Here is a 15,203-nt window from a genome sequence, read left to right as displayed (position 1 = left end):
TGAGATATGGGTCGTATGCTCAAGAAATTGAAGAGAATCGGTATTCGCAGTCGAATGTCTAATACGTAAAATCAAAGTTTTAATTCAGTGGCAGGTATGTGTACTTCTGATAATGCGTTCGACTCATTCATTGCTCTCCAATCAAAACATTTAGTCCATACATCCTTATTGACCATGATCTTACACAACTTCCAAATCATAAACGTAAACCTATAATTAAACATTTTTAAACGAAAAACATGGATCACATATTGATTATCGGTGGCAAGCCGATACAGTAGATATTCGACAGTTTAAAAAATAATGAAAATACTAATTATATTTTAACAGTGATAGGTACCTTCCTGTCAAAAATAAAAATATTAATTTCATTAACATTTATTTTTAAAGGAAGAATTCCTGGAAAGATTTAAACAGATAAAGGATCAGAATTTATTAATAAATAAACCCAACAAAGATTTAAAGTTCACAATATTCACTCGCTCACTAATGACATTGAAATAAAAGTTGGAGTAGTTGAAAGATTTAACAGACCTTTAAGGATTAAAGTGTAAAAATAATTTACGGCTAATAATACTAGAAAGTGGATGGATGTCCTGGATGAATTAATTTATAATTGTAATCATTCTTATTGTAGATCTATTCAAATGAATCCTACAGAAGCAAGTTTAAAAGAAAATTAACACAAAAGTGTTCAATTTCAAAAACTTGTTTACAAAAACACGTTCTTCAAAAGATAAAAGGTTTATGTTAGGAGATAAAGTAAGAACATCAAAGTACAAAGGAAGATAAAAGATTATCCAACTAACTTTATGAAAAAATGTTTATGATGTCTAAAATATTATATTATAAAATACTTGCTCCAATATAAAAGAACTGAGACATGAAAAAAATCATTGCATCTTTTTCTGAACATGAATTAATAAAATATGTTAAACAGAATGAAGTATATAAAATAGAAAAATGCTTAAAAAGATAGTATTGCTGTAGGAAATTAAGAACATATACTATACAAAAAACTAAAATAAATTAACTAATATTTCCAATTGGCAGAATCAAATGCCATCAGGGAACAGTAAATAAAATGATATGTGCATGCAAGCACTATATATATCGTCAGTAAGACAGAAGCAGAAACAACAAAGGTTAGTCTCGAATCTTAAGTAGTGGTGGGCTGGGATGGGTGTTCTTGGCAGTTGAGTTGAAGTTCTCACGATAATTGCTTCTCACATTTGAAGCAGTTTTATACACAACGTATATTGAATTTCGGGTAATTCCCTAAGGCTGATGCGGATTCCAGGAAAATTTGATCCTGTGTGGAGTAAGGTGGCCATTTTTTTTTTTTATTGTATCTTGTGGTGGATGTGCAAGGCATGGTCAATAAGCCGTGAGTGACTGTAATGGTGGAACCGGATGCAGTCTTTGTGTTCAACAGTTCTTAATTTGGCTGTAGTATGACATCTTGCAGCTGCATGATACCTGGTAAACACCTATTAGGTCTAGAGATTGTGGCTGGTCTTTGGGGGAGCAAATAAGGGATGCCACTTTTTATACGGTCTGTAAGTAATTGTAAGATTGTGGGGAAGAATGCAGTTTTGGGGTTTTAATATTCTTTCGATTTGTTGGGGATTATAGCCATTGGCTAAATAGGCATTGTGGATGTGGTCAAGTTTAGTGGTGAGGGAAGTGGAAACACAGAACTGATTAATTTTTGCACTGTTATATAGGGTTTTAATAATTCCATACTGTTGGGGTGGCGACTAAGAGTGGCTAGGAAGGGAAGACTGTCGTTGTTTTCCTTTTCTAATGTGAACTCGATCCTGGGAAGTTGGTTGTTTAGATGTGTTAAAAATATGTTGAGAGCATTCGGATGTGGCCAAATGAAGAACACGTCATCTGCATAGCATTGCCAAACAGTGGGTCTATGTGGGGAAGAGTTTAAAACTTTCTCTTCAAACGTTTCCATGAAGTAATTAGCCAGGTTGGGAAGAAAGCTGAGAGCCCATGGCTGTCCCCTCCGTTTGTTTGTTAAATTTTTGTATAAGCTTGAATAAGGTTTAACGTGTCTTTAAGTGGAATATTGGTGAACAGACAGGAGATATCCAAACTGACCATAATGTTAGTGCGAGGTTTTTTACACTGGCTGTAAAGTGAGCGGAGTTTTTTTTTTTTTTTAATTTATGCATGAAGGGGTGTTGCCAGTATATTGTGTAAGCACTTTGGCTAAATGTTCGGCTAATCTGTATGTGGTTGAATCAACCATCCACAATTGAAAGTAATGATGGTACAGTTTGTTTGTGGATTCAGAAACTTTCACATAACTTTCAACTTTCACACTTTACAAACTTTCACTTTGTAATGTATGTTATGTTTTAATCATCGGGTGAAAAGGTCGATTGGGTGGGCGAAATCGATGTAATCATTTATTGCTCATAAGTATTTTATCTAATGGGGAAAAATCAATGCCAGAATCAATTTCCTTTTGTTAATCTTGCCTCATTATGCTTGGTGGATAGCGCATTACTTTTTCAATCAAAGAATCGCATATGTAAGAGTTTTAAGATATTTACTGTTTGTTCTAAATTTTCTCTACTGTGTATCATGACTTAGAAATCAAAATATTTCACACAACGTATGCTTATTTTATGCACTGTTTTTCCCCCTATAGTAAACACAACACAAATCTTTACACATGACACAATTTATAAAAATGTATCATGTCATTTACAGTACACTGAGCTGCACTGCTCCCCGATCCGAGATTCCCCTATTACGAGTTGAAATAAATAGTTATGAAACAAATTGCTGTGTACGAGGTGCTACCCAAAAGTTGGGAGAATTTGATGATAAAAAAAAAAAAAGTGACTAGTCCTAGCTTCTAGTTTTCCACCGTCCCCTTCGAAGTATAAGAAATCCCAGTGGGTTTTCTATGATTTAATGCATCTTTGGTCGTCCTCAAATGTGACTGTGTTCAGTTTCTCATACGATTCTGGTTGGATCTCTTCAATCGCATAAAACGACGTCCTTTCAGCCGTAACTTGATCCTGAGGACAGAAAACAACTCGCAGCGGCAGAGGTCAGGCGAATAGGGGGAAATAGAGGAATGGCTGTCGTGTTTTTGGAAGCGGTACTGTCGAACACCTTGATGCATACAGCTAGTGGTGTGTGCATCCCCCCCCCCCCCCGTCGTTAATCTTCCACTTGTCTGGACTTTTGCGCCGAATGCTCTCCCTAAGACGCTTCAGAATCTCACAGTAAAAACTGGCAGGTGACAGTTTGACCGGGGGGGGGATCCAAGCATTGCCCCACAGGGAATTTCCCTGTGGGAAATGCTTGGATGCCCTCCCTTCAAAAAAAAAAAAAAAAAAAAAACGATCAACATTGACTTGAAATTGCTTCCCATTTGGCGCGCTTTTTACGGCCTTTCAGCATTACTATCCCAAACGTTGAAGCAAAATTTAATGAAGATTCTTCGCTCCTTAAAATCCGCCATTTCATCTGGAGAAGAAAATCGCCGAATCACTAAAACACGCCGTTACAAAAACGCACGTAACCCAAGAACACAGCCTCCCAGCTCGCTAGCTGTTGGCATACCGATTCACAAAGCGTACTGCACGTCTCTTATAGCTGCGGAAGACTGTACTACAACCGGGTAAGGCGTGTTATTCAATTTCTCCGAACGTTTGGGGTAGCACCTCGTATCTCCTAAACTCTCTGAGTAACAAGCAGTTAAAGCAATGTCATTCTTATAATTATCTTAAATATTCAGCTGGCGCCAAAAAGAATGTCTCGCACTTTGTTTTAGAAGGGGGAAATAAAAAAAGGAAAGACCGTTGGGAATAAAAGTTGGTTCTGAAAAGGCCATTTTTCATGAACAATTAAATACTACATATGTTTGAAAAGAAATACATTTGCTGGTGGTTTTGATATTATGCAACCTTTGTTAAAATAAATTTATACCTATTGCTTCAGGACCATCTGTAATTCGAATAGACGAATTACTTTAGGGAGATTAGTGGAATTAATTTTCACAAAAATACTGTCAACATTTATTTGTTAGATTGTCAGTTTCTATGCAGAAGAGATTATTAGCTAGTTTATCTAAGATAATATAGCTGAGTGTATGAAAGGGACATTCTAAAAAAAAATTCTTTGCATTTGTTCATAAAACAGGAAGAACAATTTATCTAAAAAATTGGCTGCATACGAAATCCTAACCTAAATTGTATGTATGATTACAACGACATAGCCATATTTGAAATTTTGGAAGGTAAAACAAAAGATAGTTGAAAACACATTTATTTGAATAAATCTTTTTACAATATTTAAAAAGGTATATTTTCCAAAACATTAATGCTGTTTTACTGTTCTTTCCATGCTTGGTACTTAATTATTTTTCTTTCCACAACTGCACCAATAATCACCTTTATGGAACTCCTATTTACTAACTGGGACATAACATTATTCGGTCTTGGGCTAGTATATTTTTTGTGTGGAATAAGATTTTGCATAATTTGTTGACCCCTGTAGTCTATACATATGGAGGCCTAATATACACTAGTTAATAAGTTGGAAAGACCTCGAATTGAGTCCCATCTCTTACGCGAAATCTTAAAAGTGAGTTAGCCAGCATCATTCAGAGATAGAGAATTTTATTTCCTTATACAGAAACTCAGTTTTTCATCCTTCAAAACAGGAAAATCAGCCTCATGAACACAGGTACCTATAGACATAAAATATTTAACTTTAGAGGGATGTAGCTATTCCTCTGCTTCAGAGGAATGGCAAAAAAAAAAAAAAAAAAAAAGGATGGACGAAAATTGGCTGCATACGAAATCCTAACATAAACATTTAGGCACTATCAAGAAAATACTGAAGGCGACTTGGAACAGCATGCTGAAGAAATCTGAAGAGAGGTCCCATCATTGAATATTTAGGATTGGGTGGTACAGCTCTGAGGTCATATTTAAAGGATCCGACACGTCTAGCATATTTTATTTTCAATGAATGTGTTCATTAAATTTGTTCTTTATCTGTTCTTTGAACCCTGTTTTATTTATTAATTTTTATTAATAAAAAAAGTGTTTGCTAATATGAATTAAACTTATTATTTTATGAAATACTGTCCACATATAATAAACTAAATTGAATGTTATTTAACTATTTGTAGTATTAGATTATGATAAATAGTTTATGATTATATGATTATGATCAATAGTGGCATCGTCTGTAGATGGATAAATGCCCTCTTTTGATGAGTCCTTGAAGTTGTCACGTAATCATGATTATTAGGTTATATTCAAACATATTAGATAAGTCTCAAAAAAAAAAAAAAAAAAACTCTGTCCGCGTCTCTCGCATATGTCATTACTGGTAAATAAAATTTCCGAACATACATAAGATGGCGCTGTCATGTCATCTCTCGATGACATACGTCTCAATTAATGTAGAACAAAACTGAAGCTTTCAAAATTTAAAGGTAAAAAATAATATGAACATTAGTGTGATTTTGGCTCATCTGTGCTCCTGTCTTTCTTTAATACACAACAATATAGTAATTCTGCAACGTCATCTGAGGATAAAACTGACCTCCTGGCATCATTTCTTCCATTTTACAGAGATGACCAAGACAAAATCACCTTCGAACTTTATCTGGAACGCTATAGTGTTAGGATTATCGACCGCGAGATGTCACCACCTCTCTTCTTCGGACGCCGTTATATTTAGTGATAATCTGGAACCCATCTCTGATTGACTACCAGTGGATTAAAAAAATAAAAAAATAAATAAAAAAATAGAAAGAAAAATAATAAAAAAAAGTGGTGAAAGATGGGGAGAACAGTAAGGTGGGTTTAAATAACAAATGAAGCACTTACACAGAATCTTTCACAGGACAAACTGACCGCTTCTTCATTTTCCAAAAGTTAGATTGATCTAAAACTGTAAACAATATTATTTTATTCTTATATCGAATTTGTTTAAAGTTAAAACAAATAATGTCAGAACATTTTTTTTTTTGCATTGATTTTTGCTATTAAAATTTACCGGGTAATTAAAAATTACCGGTAATTAATATCAGTATTATAGGATTGAATATGCAATAAAATGTAGTACGTTGTTTAAATTTTTCAATAATAAACATATAAAATATTTGAAAAATAATATAAAAAAATCAGCTAACGCCTTTTGTTCTCCGATAGGAAGTAGGCGAAGCCGATTCCCCCTAATCTATCATTTGGAGACAGGAAACAGTTCAATCTCCACCGGTAGACAATCAGAGATAGCTGACCCAACATTATCACTAAGTATAAGCAGCATCCGATAAAAAAAATGACTGATACGTGCCGCCATCTCGCCTTTCCACACCTTAACAGAATATGTTAATTTTCTGAAATAGTGTGTGGGTTCTACAGTCGATTTTCTTACGTTTAAGGGGAAAAAAAAATCCGCTTAGAAGAGATCGACTAATTCGGGAATAGGCGGAAGAAAGGCTTACAAAAAGTTTCTCAAACTTTCAGGAATTATTAGTTTGAGGAATATAAAATCCACTTACACCGAGCTACAAAACTTATCGTAAGTGGCATGGGAAAAAAACTTTAGCTTTATTCACAGCCTACACTGAAGCCCGCAAATTTGTGCTCTCTGGTCAAACGCTGTGGGTGCAACATATCTATCTGTGCTTCCACCTGTCAATCACCCAAAGTGTAGTATTGCAACTTCACGTAAAATTAAAGCTGATCCTCTTGCATTATTCTTCTCATCTAACTCCAGAATAAATAGCATAGGCAAATCGCCTTCTTTACCTAGAGTATTGCATCGCATTCCTCCTGTGACCTTTTCCCAGAAAGATATCAGAAGGAAACTTGACAAACCTGGATATCAAAAAAGGTTTCTGGTTCTGAGTGAATTTCATCAATTGTACACAACAGATGTATTCCTGAACTAGCACCTGTTCTTTATCAACTAAACACTATGTTTATACTCATCTTCCATCCATCCTACAGCATATAAGCAAACCCATATACTGAAGGCAATTAAAAAAAGTTTATAATTGTTTGCCTTCAAACAATTGGCTTATCAACTAATCATTTAACTCTCATATGGGATTTTGTCAATCAAGATCCACAGCAGATCTTCTGGGCTGCCTCACTTGACTCTGGGAACACACCATGCAAAAGATTTCATTAGTTCTTGCGAAGATGCTGTTTGAGCGAGACGGTGTTGGTGCCACATGTCGAAAATTCGAAAATGGAGCAAGCAGTGGTGGCAAAAGTTTATTTTAAACTGAGAAAATCAGCCTGACAAACATTTAAAGATGTTAAAGCGATTTACGATTATCACTGTCTATCACTTGCACGAGTCTTTGAATGGTTCATACGATTTCGATATAGCAGGGATTCAATACAAGACAATCCGCAACCAGAAAGACCTGACTCGGTTCCGATCGATGACAGTGTGTTGAAAGCTCGTAAGTTCGTCATTTGTGATCGTCGAATCACCACTAGGATGATTATACAGATATCAGATATCGAAAAGGAAACAGCTCGTGACGTTTCGCTGGAAACGTTAAGGAAAAGAAAGGTTTGTTCAAAATTTTAAGCGTGTTCTCTGAATTCAGAGAGAGAGAGAGAGAGAGAGAGAGAGAGAGAGAGAGAGAGAGAGAGAGAATCGTGTTACTTTTTTGAAGCCTTTTTTCGACAGGTTCCAAAGTTAATTGATCTCTGGCATTGGCAAGTGGCGCTAGAAAATTTATTTTCTACAGTAGAAAGTCGATTGCACAGTAAAAACTAGTAGCAGTAGAAAATTTTACTTTAGAAACTCGACTGTAGTCGATTTTCTAGATGTCTATCATATTATTACGTGAATTTACTATTTCAGAGAGTAAATATAGTATTAGGCGTGTAAAGGACCACGAGATGGCTACACTTGTCAGCCGCCTTTCTTCACTGGTTGATGTGTATAACATGCGATAGTCTTTGGCTAGCTGTTTTTGATTGACTGCCAGTGGAGTTTGAACTGCCTCTCAGTCTAAAAAGAGTTTGACAGGGCTAAAACAGCCCAGCTACTCCCAATAAGGTAATAAAAGAAGTTAGTGAATTTAAAGAGTATTTATATTTTTCTCGTAAACTTCGTTAAATTCTGAGAGATAGTTAATAATGCTTGTTTTTAAATCCGCCAATGTACTTTAAAAAAAAAAAATAATAATGTAAACGCCGAGGCCTATGTTGCTCTGTGAAAATGAAGTTTGGCACCTGGCGCTCGATGAAAGACCATTCTAAGTTTGATTCTAGTAGAAGAACAATGATCTATTACGTGAGGAACCAAGAAATGGCGGCAGATGTCTGCCGTACTCTTTTCACCGGATGCAGATTAATATAACTGATAGTTTGGATCAGCTTTGTCTGATTGACTAAGAGTGAAGATTGTAATTCTGCTTTGAAGAATAAAAAGCGTTAGCGGATTATTATTATTATTATTATTATTATTATTATTATTATTATTATTATTATTATTATTATTATTATATAATGTAAATGCCACTCACAAAAGGTTGTTAACCTGCTGTATATTAGCATTACCATCATAGATGGGCTATGGATTAAGTAATCTGGAAATGCAGCTGTATGGAAACCCAAACGTGGAAATTTTTTTTTCTTGCCAGTTTAAGCCTTCAAAAAACCGGGTGGTGAACTAATACCAGACAATGAAAATTGTCTGCCACTAAAGACATTCTCAGCGGTGGGAATCTAAGGAGTGCTGATTGGAGAGCAGAAACGATGTTTGTAAATTAAATCTATCTGAAAGAAAAGACAGTCTTCGTGAGCACTTTTGCAATTATCAAATTATTTACATTTTGTGTGTGTGTGTGTGTGTGTGTGTGTGTGTGTGTGCGTGCGTGCTGAGGCTCTATCCTATTTTAATGGCTTCCAGTTTCAAACTCTTTGTGAGAGGACATTTCAGTTTAGTTTAAGAATATATTTAAATAACTTTACAAATACCATTTTTCATAAAATAATTATTATCTTTATTCTTCGAATGTTGATAATTATCTTAATTGTACATGTTTTCTCAATGTCGTATACTATTATTTAATTAAAACTGTAAGTGGAAAAAAATAAAGTAATTTAAAATTACTTGAAATTAATTTATTAAAATAAAGAAAAACGTGTGTATTCTCTAGGAGGAAAAAAATTACTTATTACAGTTACAATAAACTTAACAACAACAACAAAAAAAATTGCTGCTTGTCATATAACGAAAAAATAGAAGTGAATTAATTAAATCAAAATACATTATTTAAAAAAGTATTTATTTATTATTTCATTATACATCTTTGCTATATATTATATATTATATTATATTATAACAACACACACACACAATGTTGTTGTTGTTGTTGTTGAGGTTAATCCCTTTCGGCTGTTTAGGGGCAGCTATATATACGCCACCATCTAGGGATATGACTATGAGCAAGGTGGCTTCCCGTTGCCTTCCTTGATGTACTGTATCCTATGACTGTAGGTTGTGTGTTCATGGGTCCGGTTTGCCTGCTTGCAGGATGAAAAACCCTAGATAAACTGCTGTCCACGCCCAAGATCCGCTAACTTGGCTAATTTTAAGCCCAGAACTTTGTTTTGATTACTTGGGAAAAGGATTAAAACCAAGTATATAAAATTTCTTGGTATTTTTAACGTATATTACACCCAAAGTAAAAAACTTTCTGCATATTTCTCTATTCCAGAGATTTTTATTAAGAAGGTCAAGCACCTTTTGTCTACTTGTACATGAGATATATATGATTTCTGCATGACTTCAACCTTGGTATAAATGATTATCCCTTGGATGGTAATGGATAGATAATGAAGTTCTAACTGAGGCTCGGCTATTGCTGTTACCCTCCTGCCATGATCAAAGCTTTAATAGCTCAATAACACATTATCCCTACACTGTCTTCTACAGATAACGGGGAAGATAAAAAGCATTCTTGCTTCGCCCCTTTAAGCCAGTCCTTATAAAGGACCTTGGTATCTGGAGTGAAAAATTTGAGTGGGAGGGCAAGATTGTGGCTCGCGTATTAATTTCATGTATTATTGATGGTGAATTGCGAATCTGATTGATAATGTTTTTAGCGATTTATGCTTTATTGACGAGTATTATGTTCACATATGCTGATCAAGCATTTTGATCACGAAAAGTAAGTTGCAGGTGAGTAAATACTTTAATTTCCAAATCTTTAGTTCCATCGGAAATCATCTTCTAAGCCTAATCACAGGGCATACTAAATTACATACCGTACTTGCTAGTGGATCCAATCCACAGGATTATTGTAATTTGCTGGAATGCTTCATTACCATGGCAAAACCTCTAAATGAGACCATTTTCGAGGAGGTTTATAAAGAATTCCTTAGATTGGGAAAACTGCTGAGTGATGGCTAACTGGGAAAAGTTAAGTTTTTTGACTCATTCCCACCCTCTGCAGTCACAGAAGATAACTCGGACGATACAAGTGAAGAGCTCATTACTCAGTTGCAGTCTCCCCCCCCCAAACTTTTAAGATGTACGTGTGCACAAGAAGCGCAAAACCGCTGACACAGTACCGCCCATAGATTTTGATATGGAAGAGGATACTCCCAGTTCCAATCCCTCGACAGCCACGAAAGAGAGGGTTCCACCAAGAGTACTCCGGGAAAAGAAAAGATGGACACATTTAAGGTCCACCATGATAAACACACAGATACAGTATCTCTCGTCCAAGAACACGGATGATGGTATAAAAATTCAGCCGGCTACTGTGACAGACTACAGGAAACTAACCAAAGTGTTAGACTCTAGCAATATTCAATACCACACCTATTCTCTTGGTTCTCTAGAAAAATCTGAAGGTGGTACTGCGGGGTGTCACGGAGGATATAACTACAGATGAAATTGAGGCAGACCTAGAGCAGACAAAACCCCTATGCCTCTGGTCTTAGTTGAAATCCACAAAGCCTATAAGAATATCTAAGATTTAACATCAGTCTGTGGACTCCGGATCACCCCAGAGCCACTCCGTGAAAGAGCATCTACTGGTCAATGCCATAGATGCCAAAAATTTGGCCATGATCAAAGGCTCTGCAAGGCAGAGTACAAATACCTGAAATATGCTAAGAACCACCGCACGAACACCTGCACAAAGCCAAAAACTACCTCGGCTAAATGTGCCAACTGTGGTGGTCTTCATCCAGCCAACTACAAGGGATGTACTCAGCACCCAAAGAACAGACGGATGGAGACAGCTAAACCGCCCTCTTCCTCTAGTAAAAGAACACCTGAGGGCCCACGCTCCACAGCCTGAAACTCGGAAGCAACAGTCGGTGACATTCAAAGACAGTGGAAGCCAAAGGCAAACAAGAAGTTATGCAGATGTGGCCCACACAAACAAACCAACATCAGAACAAAATCAACCAACAGCACCTACTAATCTGACAGCAGTTATTACGGCCTCTCTAGCTAACATGCTACATGATAAGATTTCTACGGGAGACACAGGCCATTCTCACAGCAATCATAAATGAATAAAAACAAACTCATTCCAACTGCTCTTCAGATCATTGCATGGAATGCAAACGGCTTAAGTAACAAAATTCTGGAGGTACAAGATTTCACCCACAGATACCAACCAGATAATATACTAATCAGTGAAACACATCTTAGTCCCTCAGACAGCAGCCCCAAAATACGGGGTTATCTCATTTACAGAAATGACAGATCCAACTACAGAGTCGGTGGCACTGCCATCTTCATTAAAAATTATATTGAGCACCATTTTGTGAACAACCCACCAACCACTAACCTTGACTTGAAATTACACGAGTGGAAGTTTTCACCAGCTTTGCCGGAAGATTGAAAATATATTCAGCTTACAATCTAACTTTAAAAACTCTGCTGCACACTGATCTAAATGCCATTTTAGGAGTTAGGGTACCCATAATTATTGCTGGGGATTTAAACTCCAAACTACCTGCTTGGAATTGTAGAACCACCAACAAGAATGGCTACATCCTTTCTACCTACATAGGATCATGCTATGCTATTGTGGCTGGACCTACCGAACCAACTCATCTCAGTACGTTTGGCATTAAACTTCAGTACAGTCTTAAATCACTAAACGAGATGTCATCAGATCACAACCCAATTCCACTACAACTGGGAGAACTAGAATACCTGTTTCCCCCGCTCTCACGCATGCATAATGTGGGACAGATTGTCTAAAGCACTTAGGGATCAAATTGGACCTGTTCCTCACATATGCACAGAAGAAGATGTGGAATCTGCGGTGACTAGCCTCAATCAACAAATTAATTCCGCTATAACGGTTGCCACCTTCTACAAATCTGTCCCCAAGCCTGGTCGTTTGCCGAAGGATATAATGGATCTGATCAGAGAGAAGAACAGAGCTAGGAAGTGATTTCGTAAGACTCGCGCACCTCAGGACAAAACAGTTCTTAATAGATTGAACGGGACAGTGAAAGATGCACTTAAAACTCATAGAAAGCAAGTTTAGGATGAAAAGGTAGCCTCTATCTCACCTATTGATCACTCTATCTGGGGATTATTGAGAAACATCAGAAATAAAAACAGATCCCCCCCGCATAATCTCTAACTAGGGCCTAGTTCACACAGATGTAGACAAGGCAGAAGATATAGTAAAGAATCTAGAGAAGCAGTGCAAACCTTCATATGACAACTTAGATTTCAACCCCTTATATAAAATCCACAGACAGGTCAGACACGTATTAAAATTCTCAGATACCAGTGCTGATCATATTGCACCCACATCACCTGTTGAAATATATGATATTATTAAAAAACTAAAGAACAATAAAGCTCCTGGACAGACGGTATCTCAAATAGGCTGATAAAATTACTGCCCTTTAAAGCTGTAGTGCACTTGACTATAATCATTAATGCCATCTTAAGGTTTCACTATTTTCCTTCCATCTGGAAACAGGCTGATGTAATCCCAATTCATAAACAAGGAAAGGACCCGCACCTCCCCCACAATTATTGTCCAATCAGTCTCATCTCCAACCTGGGTAAAGTTGCGAAGAAGGTCATCCTCTTTCGACTTCAAGCCTTTGTAAACGAATTAGACATCATTTCTAAAGAGCAGTTCGGCTTTCGGCAGCACCACCTTACAAATCCATTGAATTGTGGAATATATCACCACCAGCTTTAACTGGCGCCAATGTACAGGAGCTGTTTTTCTAGACCTATCCAAAGCATTTGACAAAATATGGCATTCCGGACTGCTACACAAACTTATGTCAGCCGGTATATTACTAAAAATGGTTCATCTAATCCGATCATATCTTCAGAATAGATTAATACAAGTCAAAATCAATGGTTCTACTTGATCCCAGCGCCATATCTCGGCTGGAGTGCCGCAGGGATCCCTACTGGCTCCATTGTTGTTTTCTACATACATATCCCACATCCCGCACAATCCGATGTCTTCCATCTTGGCCCTGTATGTAGACGATACAGAAATACTAACCAGATCTCTCCGACCACATTTCATTAAAAAGCTTCAAGAAAACCTTCTAAAGCTGGAAGGTTAGTTCTCCAAATGGAGTTGGGAAGTCAACCTCCAAAAAAGCTCAGCCATTCTTTTCTCGAAAAGGCCAATATCTCCTGCAGGAGAAGTATTACTATTCAATACTAAAATTCCCTGGTAGACAGAAACAAAATACCTGGGTGTAATGCTCGACAAAAAGCTAACTTTCAACCAACACATCAAGTCTACGTGCGCAAAGGCATCTAAAGCCATCGTTCAGATCTATCCGCTAATAAATAGAAATAGCAAGCTAAGTAACATAATCAAATTGCAGCTATACCAGATGACGATTCGAACTATAATCACCTATGCCTCTCCAGCCTGAAGCCACACCTATAATATTAACATTATTAAAATACAGCGAGTACAGAACAAGTGCTTGAGAAGGATTCTGAACCCCCCGTGGTATGTTAGAAACAATCAACTTCATAGAGATACAAATATTCCTTATATTGTCTCCTTCCTACAATCTTTAGCAACTTAGTTCTTCCTAAAGACGTCCATACCCCAATGATCTAGTGCAGAAAGCTGTAGCATACGAGGCTACGGATATATTCAAATATAAAAGACCAAAAGTCATTCTAACTTCCTGCAGCGACGCATAATCTCCATGCCCATCCAGGGCGAGCAAACTGCTCATAAATTCTACCCTCATTGTAACCGCAACAGATAGCGGAGAATATGAAAAGCATCTTGCTTCGCCCCTAAAGACATAAATGTCAATTGTCACTTTGGTATCTCTCCTAGGTCTGGCTCACACTGAAGAGATCTGCTACGTGATTTAATCCGCTTAGTTAACACGAAAAAGCAGTCGATGGCAGTGCTATCAGTAGACCTTACTCAATCATTCGATAATGTCCGGATTCCCTTTCTATTCCACATCCTCCAGCAAATTGGTGTAGGTAAAAAATTGCTATCTGTTATCCAAGGAGCCTATTCCAATTCAACTACTAGCCTCCTAGTTAATGGGTTCCTGTCAGACCCAGTAAAAATTCAAAAAGGAGTCAAGCAAGGTTGCCCTCTCAGTCCACTGCTTTTTGCATTGGTTCTTGAACCATTCTTACAAGTCAACAATACACATGCTGTGCGAGGAATAACAGTTCCTTCAACTAAAAAGGAATATAAGGTATTAGCATATGCCGATGATGTAGTCGGAACTTTAAAGGATAATGATTCCATGTATATTTTTTTTTTTTGGTATTTTGGAAAAATTCAGCAAAAGCAGCGGATTAATTATTAATGCAGACAAGACAAAATTAAAAGTTTATGGAATGTGGGATCTCGGAGGCATTGCTTTTGGACTAACTCCAAAGAGACCTACTACTAACCCCTCATTATACTTGGAATTCCCTTCTCCACTTACCCAATATTACCAGTCTAAGAACTTATATACAAGAACTTGGAAATGCTAGAAGACTGGCAAATAGGGCTGCTCTCCATTTCTTCTAAAGCCATAGTACTCAAAACTATACTCTTTCCTGCTCAATTGTACAAAATAAATGTTACAGTCATCACAAAAGCTAAAGAAAAGCAATTATATAGTAAACCAGTGCAATTGTTTTGGTCTAGCCGATATCAAGAAGTTAAAAAGGAATTTCTTCAACTA

The sequence above is a fragment of the Typopeltis vanoorti genome, chromosome 3, assembly GCF_054136105.1.
Source record: "Typopeltis vanoorti isolate ZY-2024b chromosome 3, IOZ_Tvanoo_1.0, whole genome shotgun sequence".
Lineage (NCBI taxonomy): Eukaryota > Metazoa > Arthropoda > Arachnida > Uropygi > Thelyphonidae > Typopeltis > Typopeltis vanoorti.
This window is presented reverse-complemented; position numbering follows the sequence as displayed.